Source organism: Myotis myotis, unplaced genomic scaffold (genome assembly GCF_014108235.1).
Source record: "Myotis myotis isolate mMyoMyo1 unplaced genomic scaffold, mMyoMyo1.p scaffold_m19_p_1, whole genome shotgun sequence".
In the NCBI taxonomy this organism is placed as follows: domain Eukaryota; kingdom Metazoa; phylum Chordata; class Mammalia; order Chiroptera; family Vespertilionidae; genus Myotis; species Myotis myotis.
The window spans coordinates 11899176-11913145 of NW_023416313.1; the positions used below are offsets into that span (position 1 = coordinate 11899176).

The following is a 13970-nucleotide window of genomic DNA, read 5'->3' on the forward strand; positions in this document are numbered from 1 at the left end:
AGATAGCTCCTGCTTCTTTTAATTAGTCCAAATTCAAATGTAACTATGTCTAAAATACTCTGTCAACAGAAATATATTTATTCAAGGAACATCATACTCAGTCACAAATGAATAAATCAGCCCTGGGGTTGAGGTCTACTCTATGCTATGTAACTCTTTGTTTCTTAAAAAAGATTTATGAGATTTTTTATCCTACTGTTGTATTCCTATATATAGAGTGTTTTGTGTTTTACCCTTATTTATCATCACTTGCATTTGGAAAGATGGAAATCAATAAAGTTGGAAAATATATGTTATGAGGCAAACTTGTATAACTCTGTATATCACACATGAAATACTGAGTATTTCCTTAAATATATCAGCTAAGATGATATAATTTATGTAGCAATTTCACTTTATAACAACAACAAAGAGTTATTTTTAAGAAAGAAGCAGCTTTCTTGTGAAATATATGATTGAGATTAAGGAACACATAAAACTGAATTAAATGTCTTTTCACCCATTAATCTTCCAAAATATGTATTGGAAGAAAAGTGACTCAAATATTTTTGCAAAGATAATGGATATCTGTAGAAGTACTTTAAAACTAAGGTTGACGATATAGGTTATGAAAATAGCTCATAGAATAAAACAGAGATGTAAAGTTAAAGATTTTTGCTTTTAGCCAATAAATGCACATGAAAAAGGCCTAAACTGTAAAAGGTATCCAGCCTGATTTGCTTTGAAGAACTCTATTTTAACTCAAGGGGTATATAATTAGAATACTCATATTCTAGCACTTTGGGATATTTTTAAAGCTGTTTGAAAACTGCTATATTATCACAGAAGGTGCCTCACAGGCACTGCAAATGGAAAGGCTGCTCAACCTGTTCAGGGTGCTCTTGAATCTACCTTTTTACTGTCCTTGTCTCTCCGCCATTAGTGCCATTAGTGCCATTAGTGCCTCTCGACCTTAGCATTGCAGTCAGTCCACTGGAGCCATCTGCTGCCATCTGGGCTTCTGAAGACATTGCTACAGTGATGGCAGCTTGTCCCCGCTCTACGGCCTGCAGGATAGCCTGTTTCACTGCAATGTACTCACACCCCACCACTTCCCCCCAATCCACACTCAATCAGTTCTCCCAAACACTGGGCTTCGCTGGCATTATGGTCCAACTCACACTATGGCCTCCTGTGGGAGCACACTGACCACCAGAGAGCAGCTCATGCATTGAGCGTCTGCCCCCTGGTGGTTAGTGTGCACCATAGTGACTGGTTGTTCTGCTGTTTGGTCAATTTGCATATTAGCCTTTTATTATATAGGCTATTCCAGCCATGGGCAAACTACGGCCTGCGGGCCGGATCCAGCCTGTTTGAAATGAATAAAACTAAAAAAAAAAAAAAGACCGTACCCTTTTATGTAATGGTGTTTATTTACTTTGAATTTATATTAGTTCACATAAACACTCCATCCATGCTTTTGTTCCGGCCCTCCGGTCCAGTTTAAGAACCCATTTTGGCCCTCAAGTCAAAAAGTTTGCCCACCCCTGGGCTATTCCTTTTGTTTCTCTGCTCTACCTGGGAGGTCCCATCACCAGCTCGGCACCTCCAAAACTATAGTTGCTAAAACCCAGCTCAAATGCTTCCACCATTAAGAATGTGGCTCTTGAAACCAACATAAAGTGGACTCTCTCTGAATTCTACTAATACACTCTCCATACATCTCACCTGGCACATAACACATTCAAGTCTGTAGTCAGGCTTTTAATATATGTTAAACTCGGTTATTAAATGTTAAGCTTCTTTATGAAGCAGCTGGTGTTTTATGTATCTTGAACATACCCCCTGAGTGAGCCAGAAAAATTGTCACAATAAACACTTGATGAACTTATGAACTTATAAAACATCTTTTACTGGACAAGTGCATTGTCTTACAATGAGACCTTAAATCTTTATATTATTTGCATAATTAGCAAAAATCTTTATATGGGTGACCCTGTCATCATCCCCTTTATGAGGTCACTGAGCCTAAGAGAGGTAAAGTAACTGTCCAAACGGCTAATGATAGGTGAAGCCATCTACCAAACACGGGTATATCATTTTACAGGGGTCACGACATGGAGTATAAGGTCTCACAAGTAAAATGAAAAAAATGCTTAATTTTAAATAAAAATTTTAGTATCATGCTAAATGGAACAAAAACAAAAGAAAAAATACCATTCTCCTAAATTCTTAGAGGCTTGAAGGGGCTTGAATTCACATGGTCAACCACTATTTTTCTTGTCCAAAACTCTGAGAGTATATTATTGTGTATTCTTCAAAGTTATACATTGATTCTAAAATTTTTGAAATTCGTATTTCATAATAAAATACTTCTCCAGCCCTGACCAGTTTGGCTCAGTGGATAGAGCGTCGGCCTGCAGACTTAAAGGTCCCAGGTTCGATTCCAGTCAAGGGCATGTACCTTGGTTGTGGGCACATCCCCAGTAGGAGGCATGCAGGAGGCAGCTGATTGATGTTTCTCTCTCATCGATTTTTCTGACTCTTTATCCCTCTCCCCTCCTCTCTGAAAAAATCAATAATAAAAAAAGGGTCTGTTGTGTATATCAAGACACCTTTACAAAAAAAAAAAAAATTCTCCAGCGTGATCTGATTTTATTGGTAATAACTGGTCTTAAAACATATATTAATAAATTATATATCAATTTTGCTTTGCTAAATATATGATTTTAATATCTATGTATACTTCCCATCTCCTTATATTTCATAAATAATTTTAAAAAATCAAGAGGGTCATTCTAATTTTTAATTTTCATTGTTGTGTTTCTGAATACAGTTATTAATCTTGCCTTTTAATGGAGAAAAATATTTATTTAATTACTGATTTTTTTAAATGCAAGAACTTTAGACTCACAAATTTTTAGCAAAAATATACATGATATACAATATAGAAATTATCTGGCATTTTTAGGTCAGAGAGGATTTTTGATAAGAGTATTAAATTAAAACCCTTTAAGTAAACAGGCTTGAAATTTTATCAGTTTTGAAGGTCTTTGAGTCAGATATTCTATTTTTATTTGAAATGTTTAAATTGGTATACATTGAGTATATGTTGACCTTTTCTGAGGACTCCAAAACAACTGGGTGGTGTTAGTTCCTAGACCTGGCACTGATTTACTGGTGTCTAAAGCAGGCCTTAAGATTACTTGAATGACTACTGATCCCAACTACTATCCTTAAAAATGCTGGTTTTAAAAATTACCTGGTGGCAGCTTAAATTGAGATCACTTAAATTTTCTGATGAGGAAACAGGTATCATAGGGAGAATGTAAATTTCCCAATGTCATCTGTTAAGATGAAATGGGGTCAAGATTTCAGTTCAGGTCTTCTTGGCTGCCAAGATCAGGTACTGCTAGCACCCCAAGCCACCAGCATAGGCACTTATCGCAATGTAAGCTTGTAAGAACATTGTGCTTATATGGTGCTGTAATGAACTAGTAACAGATCTAGCTCTCAGGACCTTCATAAAACCACTTGAGTAACTCAGGCCCCAATATTCTCTTCAGAAAATAAAGAGTTCAGACCAAATGAGTTTTATGGTCCATTGAGATTTTATATATCTGTGACCCAATAATATATTCCAACTCAACTATTTACCTAAGTACCATGATATACATACTTTTGTCTTTGTTACTGCCACTGTGTTGTGAACTTGAGCTTATTTGAGTTTGAACAAGCTTCTTAACCTTCAGAGATCCCAGACTATGCTTTTACTGGGAGATAGGCTAGGAGGGCATCGCTGGAAGGCACATTTGCATGTATTTGGGTACATGCCTAGAAGTTGACTCTATAGTTTCCCCCAGGGAACTTTAGTAGACATAGCATAAAACTCATCTTTAAAGTTCTAAAAGCCTTTTATAGAACTGGCTTCATAGCTTTTTGAAGCCTTTTGACTTTTGATTGGCTCAGGGGATTATAAGATGGTTGGGAAATTCTTTTATGTATACCCCATAATCACACAGGCTCTAGGTATCTAAATGATGTATTATAAAAGAGGAACATGACTGATTTGATAGGCGTTAAGACCCTTATCCTAACCTGGTCATCCTGCAAGATGGAAATCTTCCCATTGTAAAGGCAGTGATGCTGAGCTAGGGGAACTTAGAATTTAGTCAAAGTTATAAGCTAACTGAAGAAGGAAAAATACAGATGGAAAACAGATCAACTGAAACTCAAATAGTACGTATTTTTGATAATTCTTCTAAAACTGCGGTATATCCAAGGTGCTATATTTTTGTTACACCTGAATCTGTTAAATAATACAGGATTGATGAGTAATTAAATGCAGAACAATAAGGAATTGGCAACTCATACAATGAGTGTTCAAAAAAAGAAAAAAAAGAAAAGAAATGCACATCAGAGGGTGAAGACAGGTTCAAGGGGGAAGAAATGGGATCTGAACAGATTTGCTATAGTTAAAGAATGGAAGAATGTATACATTTCTATTCTATTATTTTTAAAACATTAATATACAATCATTATACACATATATGTTAATGATAGAAAATGTGAAAATACAAATACATAGACATGTATACATAAATCAACTGTAGCATGTATGACTTTTGAAACAAATGAGCCAGTATACAGAAGCTACCCCTATTTAAAAACGTGCAGTTGCATCTTCTCTGTGTACAATTCGAGAGAACTCAGACTTCCAGGGCTGTGGATTATCCACAACAGTTTCTATTACGGGAAGAAGTACTGGGCAGAGATAAGAAAGCTGCAGAACCACAGCAGAGATTAGAATGAGTAGCTGCCGTGGCCAAGATCAGAAGTGATAGAGACAAACAATCACAGCCCAAGCACACTGGGAAGACATATAGAGAAACAGAGGCTGGAGATGCTGTAGGCTTGTCCTCTAAAAAGCACCAGTGTGCAGCTAAGTCATAATTCCAAGTGTGCAGTAGGCACGGTCTAGGCACTGGATTACAATAATGGAGAAAATAAGCATGATCCTTATAAGGAGTTTACACTCCAGTGTTATAGGCACTTATAAAATAATCTAAATCATTTCAGAAAGTGGTACTTTCTACTGAGAGGGTGACCATCTGTCTGTTTGTCTGGGATAGTCTTGATTGATGCCTGTATTCCTGCTGTGATTATTAAGATTGCCTCTTTAACTCTCATAGAGCCCCAATTTTGGTTATCCCATCTGTAAGAGATATGTTCCAAAGGTGATATAAAGGAAAGTCATTATGGGAGGGGCTATTTTGGATTGGATGGTCAGGAAATGGCTAAGATGATATTTGAGTTGAGAACTGAAGCCATCACACAGCTCGTCAGAGCAAGTCTGAGTTTGAGGAGGGAGAACTGCAGAGTCAAACAAAAGATACAGTTGGATTCTGAGAAAGACCCAGTCTGAAAACATGATTCAGAAAGGAATGCATTAAATTATATAAAGGAAGAAACAGATTCCTTTTTATGATATCCTCCTGCAAATCTATATGTTTTGTGCGGCTACTATACAGTAAACACTGCATTAGGGTAGAGCTGGAGAATTAAATATTCTTTATGTCCTTTGTAAGATCCAGATCTATTTGAGATAGGACTCTAACACCTGAATCTGTGAAATAACACAGGGTTGATGAGTAATTAAATGCAGAACAATAAGGGATAGACAACTCGTACTATGAGTGCTCAAAAAAAAAAGAAAAAAGGAAAGCAATGAGCATCAGATGGTGAAGACAGGTTCATGGGGGAAAAATGGGATCTGAGCATGGAGCATTCACTACCTGATCACTCACCAAAACACAAAAGTATTTCTCTGGACAAGGAATAGAACCTTCTGGAGGGCTTTGCTGATAGTTTCTGCAGCAATCTGGTAGTCTGAGCAATTGAGCTTTTCAGCAAAACTTCCCCCTCCTAAAATTAATCTCACAGATCCTCTCTTCCAGCTGCTTCCTCACCTTTCCCTTGTGGCTCCCCCTTTTCCAGCCTCTCTCCCTCTAATTTTGTCAAAGGAGCATATTTTAAAGGTGTATTGCCTCACCTAGGTTACCCACTGTCCTTGCCTCTCTTTGACAAAAACAACACAAAAGGCAGGTCTGCTCTGCATTTGGAAATCTTAGCACATGTTGGTGAGTTAACTGTTCCACATTTATTTGCTCTGCTGACAGAGTAACATGGGGGCAGGTGGGGATAGTGAAAGGATAGCTTCACAAAACCATGGGCTCAGCCCTTAAAAGCACTTCATAAGTCTTAGCTGAATGAATAAAAGGCAATGATAGTTACTGAAAACAATAAAATGACAAAAGAGTTTACAATTGAAGTCTTTTATATAGGTTATTTTCTGTTTATTCCCAGTACCAGGCAGCATAATGATTAGATTCCAATTACTTTTGGAGAAGATTTCATTTGAATAATAACAAAAACAGAGCATCCTATAAATACCAGCTCAGTAATAATGACAAAAGTTAGCATTTGTTGAATGTCTGCCAGCACTAGAAATACGAGTAGGAATATCCCCATTGCACAGATGAGTTGCCCCAGCTCAGAGCAGATGGATGATTTTCCCCGTTGGAGGGTTGGGGAGGGAGTTGGCTTTCCGACCGGAGGCTCCTCAGCCTCCATTTGTGTGGGCTGCTGCCCCTGGAAACATAACTAGGGGTTGAGCAGAGATAGCAGCTCTCCCTGAGCACATTCTCAAATTCCTTGTTTGTTTATAAAGTAATCTTCTTATGTTATGGTCATTAAGATGGTGATGAAAAGACATTAGAGGAAGCAAAACAGAGCCAGATGTGAGACACAAAAGAAAGCTGTCAAATGATGGAATGCTTTTCATGAGTTGACTCCTCCAATCCAGACTTGACTAAGTTATCTTCCCATGCCGCCACCATTCAGTTTTTCTCTCTGACTCACCCTCCCTGAAACAATGACTGACTGGCTCTCCTCAGCCATTACTGAACGTTGATCTGGCGCAGAGTCCTACGCATTCCCCTTTAATGGAGTAAAGTGAACTTTCATTTCAAATATGGAACATCTTGAGACAATCTGAATCGACTGCAGTAGCATGAGGGGAAATGGACAGTGTCAAGCATGGAGCCACACTTTGCAGTACTTGATAAGAACAAATCTGTTTGTCATATACTGCACAAAATATATCGATGCTGATTTCTATTATGGCCAGTTGGACTTTGCTTTCTTCTATAATGAAGAGAAGCTTTTCAGATTATAGCTCCTCCCCTCCCAACCCACAAATGTATCCCAGTGCTGGCAAAAGGGGCTTGAAAAGGAAACATACTTTACCAAAGAAAAGCCATCATCATACCCAGCAAGTGCATATCGTACTAAGTTGGAATACCATCTTCCTATAGGACAAATGTTCCATCTTCATGTGTTATTTAATTAGGCTAATTACAGTGAAATCCCCTCAGAAAACAGAGTCAATTTGTTTGAAGGTGTAGGTTTATTTTATTCATAAAGTTTAAGGAATGTGCAGAGAAATCTTGGACAGAAGTTACGTGGCCAAAGTAAAAGATACACAATGACAGTGGAAGATAAGGTACTATGATCAGAACCTGACACACCACCCAGGGATATGATTAGCTCCCTCATGCCACTTTCCATATCTTTTGAAGGAAGCCTATGTCACCAATGTTAGTAATGTTAAATGAAGAAATCCTGGTCAGTGGTAATTGTTATGGATGAATCTAAAATCATAAATATGGCCATGAGAATATTACTACTTATATAAATACTACAGCTCTGGTGCACGAAATTTGTGCACAGGTGCGGTCCCTAGGCCTGGCTGGCAATAGAAGTGTGAGCATCTGGTGTGTAAGGGCAGGTCCCAGATTACCTCTGGGCCTGGGCAGCACCTGGAGCCCCGAGCTCCCGTGCGCCCCCCTCTGCCTAAGTCATTGAGATCTGCCTGGCTCCCTCAGTGCCTGGGAGCTGGGAGGTGGCCCCACTTCCTGCTGCTGCCACTGGTCATCTGTGGGGTGATTGGTAGGGCAATTGGGCCCCCATTCACACCTTCCTTGGCCTGGCGCCACCCACTCACCTGCTCCACCATCCCGCCATGGTCACGCTCTTGTCAGGGCCCATCAGGGCCAGCTGCACAGCTGCCTTCTGCCAGCTCCATGTTGCAAATGTCCTTCATGTTCCACACCTCCCCCTGGTGGTCAGCACACGTCATAGCAAGTGATTGAACTCCAGTGGAACTCCCAGTCGAGGGGACAATTTGCTTTTATTATATAGGATAGTCCTATATAATAAAAGGGTAATATGCAAATTGACCCTAACAGCAGAAAGACTGGGAATGATTGGTCACTATGACACACACTAACCACCAGGGGGCAGATGGTCAATGCAGGAGCTGCTCCCTGGTGGTCAGTGCACTCCCACAGGGGGAGCTCTGCTCAGCCACAAGCCAGGCTGAAGGCTGCCAGCACAGCGGTGGTGGCAGGAGCCTCTCCCGCCTCCTCAGCAGCACTAAAGATGTCCGACTGCAGCTTAGGCCTGCTCCCCACTGGCAAGTGGACATCCCCCGAGGGCTCCTGGGCTGCCAGAGGGATGTCTGACTGCCAGCTTAGGCCCAATCCCTCAGGGAGCGGGCCTAAGCCAGCAGGTGGACATCCCCGGAGGGGTCCCAGACTGCAAGAGGGCACAGGCCAGGCTGAGGGATCCCCCAAGTGCACAAATTTTTGTGCACCAGGCCTCTAGTATAATTAATGTAATATAATAAAATAAAATATAATATAATATAGCCATGAGACTATTACTGCCATAACTATTACTACTCATATTTAGAGTAGTTTTCCAACTGGTTAGAAAGAATGGAGTCAGCCAATAGGCAAACTAGCAAAATCTCTGAGGGTAAGAGGAAGGTAAGACATTTTTTTTTTTCCTGAGCTCCCTTCCAACCAGTATCCATGTGTTGGGCGTGTCCCTGGACTAAATCAGCACCCTGCATAGAGTTTTCCTCTCCAGGCTTCACAAAGGGTTCCACCCCCTGCTCCTCCAGGGGTCTGCTCTTACTAGCTTCAGAGTACACATGCCTCCTGTTAATTTCCTTAAGCCCTGACCACATGCATGGCCCCTTAATTACGTTATTTTCCTGAGTGTGAGCTCTCTTTCCTGTCAGGAATATAACTAATACATATCACAGTCAATCTATAATAGCCTCACTCTTTGCCCTGTATTGTGAAACTTGAATATTTCTTCTTCAAATATGTAAATGAAGCACTGAAGTATAATTGCTGACATTTTCAGAAAGAAAGCTTGAATTATTTTAACCCATAGGGGCAAAGCAGCTCCTTCTCTTAATATTAGCCCTTCCCTTCAGACTACATGTAATATATTGAGTAATTTGGTCAATCAGCTTACAAATGAGTTTTAAGAGTTAAATATGTCAAAGACTGTGAGATCAGGTGACTTACTACTTGGAAGTTCACACAATGATGAAAACAACAACAACAACAAAACAAACAAAAAACAGCCTAGGCTTCTCTCTGGAAGAGGTATTTAAGCCCTACAAATTTATCTAATATACCACTTATGGGGTAAAGAATATAAAATATAAGGCTACTACCATGCAAATTTCCTTCTGAAGTGTAGGCAACTCATAATTAGCATGGATAGGTGTTTTGTCCATTAAACTCAGGAACCCTTAAACCTAATTTCACAGCAATTTGCAGACCTTGAGATTATTAGGCAAAATGTTGAGTCCCTCAAAATATACCTTTACTCCTAATAGAAACGTTAAACTCGTTAATAAAAGACAAAATAATTCCTATGATAAAGTTTAAAATGTAAACTCTGCTGGGGGAAAAGCATGCAACGACATATATTCTTTGGTAATTAAGTACACAGGACATCAACCTTCTTTGCTTTCTTCTTACCTGAGGGCAGGTTTCAGTAGAAGAAGCACAAGACTGAGTATACTAATAAATGGTGGCATTTTATGTGCATTTCAATAATGCGAATTTTACATAGTGCCATAAGAAATCTAATTTCACTTTATCAGCAATATATGAATAAATTTTTTAAAATTGATCAAGACTAGCATGATTTCAGAGCTGATACGCCAAGGGAATATAAACTGCTTATTCAACTGTTGCATGTCAGGGCCATATGAACTGGGAAACAGAAACACCTGTCATCTTTTGCCTGGGTTAAACTTGAGTTTTGTGAATTTTTAATTATGTGAGGCCTTCACAAACACCCTTTTCCTGAGATGCATCTGCCCTGTGTTCAAATGTGGCAGAGAGGGGAGACAGAAGAGGAGGTTAGAGGGGCCTGCCAACATGATCCTGTGACTGGTAACCTGGAAGGGAAAGAAGGGAACAGAAAGGGATGCTACATGTGACCAGAGACAGGCCTTCTTAGTTACCTGATTTTGCTGAGGGTTACTATTTTCTCTTCACACTTAAAAATGCAAACTAGCCCTGGCCAGTATAGCTCAATGGTGAGTGTGTGTGCACCAAGAGGTCTCTGGTTCCATTCCAGGTCAGGGAAATATGCTTGGGATGGTGAGGCTCAGTTGGTTAAATGTCAACCATGCACTGAAAGGTTGCCAGTCCAATTCCCTGCCAGGGCACATGCCTGGGTTGCAGGCTCTATCCACGATAGGGGACGTGCAGGAGGCAGCTGGCCCATGTTTTGCTCTCACATCAATGATTCTCTCTCTCCCTCTCTCTCTCTAAAATTCAATTTAAAATCTTTTAATCAACAAATATATATATATATTATATATATATTTATATATATATATATATAAAATTTTAAAATGCAACATGAAGATATCTAAATATTTGTATCATTCCTTTTGTGACTATCTTGATCCACAGAACAAACCACTCGATGCAAATGTGTGAAACAAATGCTCTCATGCTCTCTTTTCTGAAGTTCTCTACTAGATGAAATGATGAACGCTTACCACATGCTTTTAATAGTATAATTACTTTAAATGTGAAATAGTTTAGCCCACTAGTTAAGCAGCAACTTAATATTTTGATTAAATTGCTTTTGTTCACTTAGACAGGGAGTTAAACTTCTCCACACCTGAAGATATCAGTCTTGAAGCCGGAAACAGAGCTCCAGGCTGTATCCACCTCAGAAGTGCGTTTTGGGAACACTTGCCAACAGGAAAATGTGTTCAGGTGTTGATTTTTCAAGAAAATTATACATAGAGAACTGATAAATGTCCAAACAACCGCCAAGTAAGTACCACAAAACATTCCATTACTAAATTTCACACATAAAGAAGGAAGTCCAAATTTGATTTCTGTAATATTATTCATCCTCATGGGTCAGCTTTTAAATGATAAAACATTCTGTGGGTTCTGAAGGTACACAAACTGCCCATCAACAGAATAAGTTTCATATTACTAGTGTCATACTACACTCCTCATAGATTATCTCCACTTATTTAAATGTACAAGAATACTGGTTACCAGGAACCCCATCATCTAGAACTGAATATAATACGGCACACGGAACTGCAGGTCTCATATTGAGATAACTGATTCCTGTACTGCACCTCACTACACTGAACATGATAGCCATCTACATATATAAAAGCCTAAGTGACTGGCACACCAGCCCACCGGCCCACCGGCCAGTGACTATGATGTGTACTGACTACCAGGGGGCAGACCCTCAACTCAGGAGCTGCTGAGCTGCGATGACTTGGCAGTTGTGGTTCTCGGGTGGTGCACCCAGAACCAGAGAGGAGGGAACCCGATTCTGGGGTGTGTTACCCAAGAACCACCCTCTCGCAATCTGGGAACCCTCAGGGGATGTCGGAGAGCTGGTTTCAGCCCAATCCCTGCAGGCCAGGCCGAGGGACCTCACCGGTGCACGAATCCATGCACCGGGCTTCTAGTTAACTTATATTTGCAAATGGACTTCTGAGTTGCATTATTTATAACAAAAGGTCTTAACAATGCTCATATTTTCATGATAAATACAGCAAATATATGTGTTTGTAAAACCCACTCTTTGAAAAGGGATTTGCCATGGCACTCGTATGTAAAATGTTTCTGGTAAAATGAAAGTATCTTATTTTATCTGGACAAATCTTTACCACTGAATTATCACTCTCTAGCATAAAGATTATTTGGGGGGGAAATCACCAATTAAATTACTGATTGATATGTGATTCTAGTTATTGCCAAAAGTTATATGACGAGCTCTCAGAAAACTGTTTTCCCCTTACTTGTGATAACCCTAATAAGACATATCAAAGCCGATTTTGTGTCAATAAACATTTCTTTGCACTTCAAATCTTCTATGTTCATGTAAAGGCATGGGCATTTTGGTATGAAATGAAAGGCAACTGTCAACAATACAGATTATTTCAGAATCAACCTGTTTTCCAATGTAAAACAAAATCACTATTTCCTCAGATCACATCTTGATTTGGAAAAGTGAGGATAAAGGGCTTCTTCATAAAATGAAAAATAAAATTATGCAAGGCATATTCGTATTGCTTTAAATTTATGATCACTACAAGACATTTGTTGATTGTTCAGGATACAGTTAGCAACTGCCTGCATATCCAACCTTAAAGCAAATTTTTACAACTAATTCAACTCTGCTTCCTACTTCTTCATTAATTACTAGCTAAGGGACTTGAAAGTGCCCTAATGAATTTTACATTAGATTTTGCAATATGAACAGTGCATATTATCACTGCTTCTAGTAAATACATAAATTGGCTTTTCCAAGTTGCATTTTGAGAAGTTGTAAAGATTCTGGCTGGATTTTTACAACATTTGGCATTAGAGACTGAGCTGAAAAGCATTTTCACAAAACACAAGTTGCTGTAATCACATTTCCCAGGTCAAAAATTAATCTTACTACTTTATTATAATCTGCCTGTTTTACTTCTCAGAGTTCTTGTATTTTTCCTACTGCGGCTCAAAAAGAAGAGAAGGAATCCCATTTTTATTGACTTTTAAATATGCATTCTATAAGCCTTACAATATTGCTTTCTATAAACTTCATATTCTATATAACCATCCAGTCACTTGACAACCACTTTACTTTGGATTCGATACTTATGGTCTACGACTTCACAACCATTTACTCTCTTCATAAAATTATTTTAAGTGGGGAGTTAAAAAAAAAAACTGTACACGGACTGAGCAAGAGAGGCACAGCCCTGCACCTAAATCTAATCAGACACAGGTAGAACCTTAACTTGCCTGATCAAAGAGCAAAACACAGACAGCCATGGAAACCTCATGGACAGCTTTCTTTATAAAATATTTCTCTAATTTTATGGTGAGATAAAAGGTCACATATGGAGTATCATCCAGTGAAACATGATATCACAAATGGCACACCACCCTGAACTGAATACTCAAAGCAAATAGCACATGGATATTATTGATCACATTGATACTACAGAGCAGAGTCACATGGACGGAAGTTTATACAATAGAAATGTAAAGACATTTACAATTGAAAAAATACACCTGAGCTCCAAGTTGACAAAAGTCAGGTAAAGACTCTCAACGATTACTCCAAAAGCATCAAAAAGCACCTCAATTTGCACTGCTTAAAGATTCACATCTGATAACAACCCTTTTATAGTTATTAATACTTAATAATGCTCTCAGAAATCATTTGATTTTCACAGTCACTGTCTCAAAATTGTTTTTCCTGCTCAGGTTGCCAGTATAATCAGATATGCAGTTCTGTTATTAACCAGAGAGTATATTTCCTAGAGAAAATGTTGCTCTCATTTGCCTTGCCTGACAGTGTATAGGTTTTGTTACAAACTCTTCTTCCTCATAACTTAAAGAAAACAGATATAAGTTGAAAACATACAATAGTTCTTCATGGGGAGAATCAAATCAAAATGCAATATATTAGCCAAGCTTTGCCTGTCAGAAGTTTGGTGGTCTCTGAAATATATCTATTTCTGTAACAGATTCCAAGTAGTTTTGGTCCCACCTGTCACTATGTTAATGAGACAT

General features: G+C 38.9%; 1 protein-coding gene across 4 annotated transcripts in view; it reads right to left on the minus strand.

The window, feature by feature from the left end:
- Nucleotides 1-13970, minus strand: part of KCNIP4 (potassium voltage-gated channel interacting protein 4) — a 953844-nt gene that overhangs the window by 740015 nt on the left and 199859 nt on the right. The gene's annotated exons all lie outside the window — the stretch shown is intronic.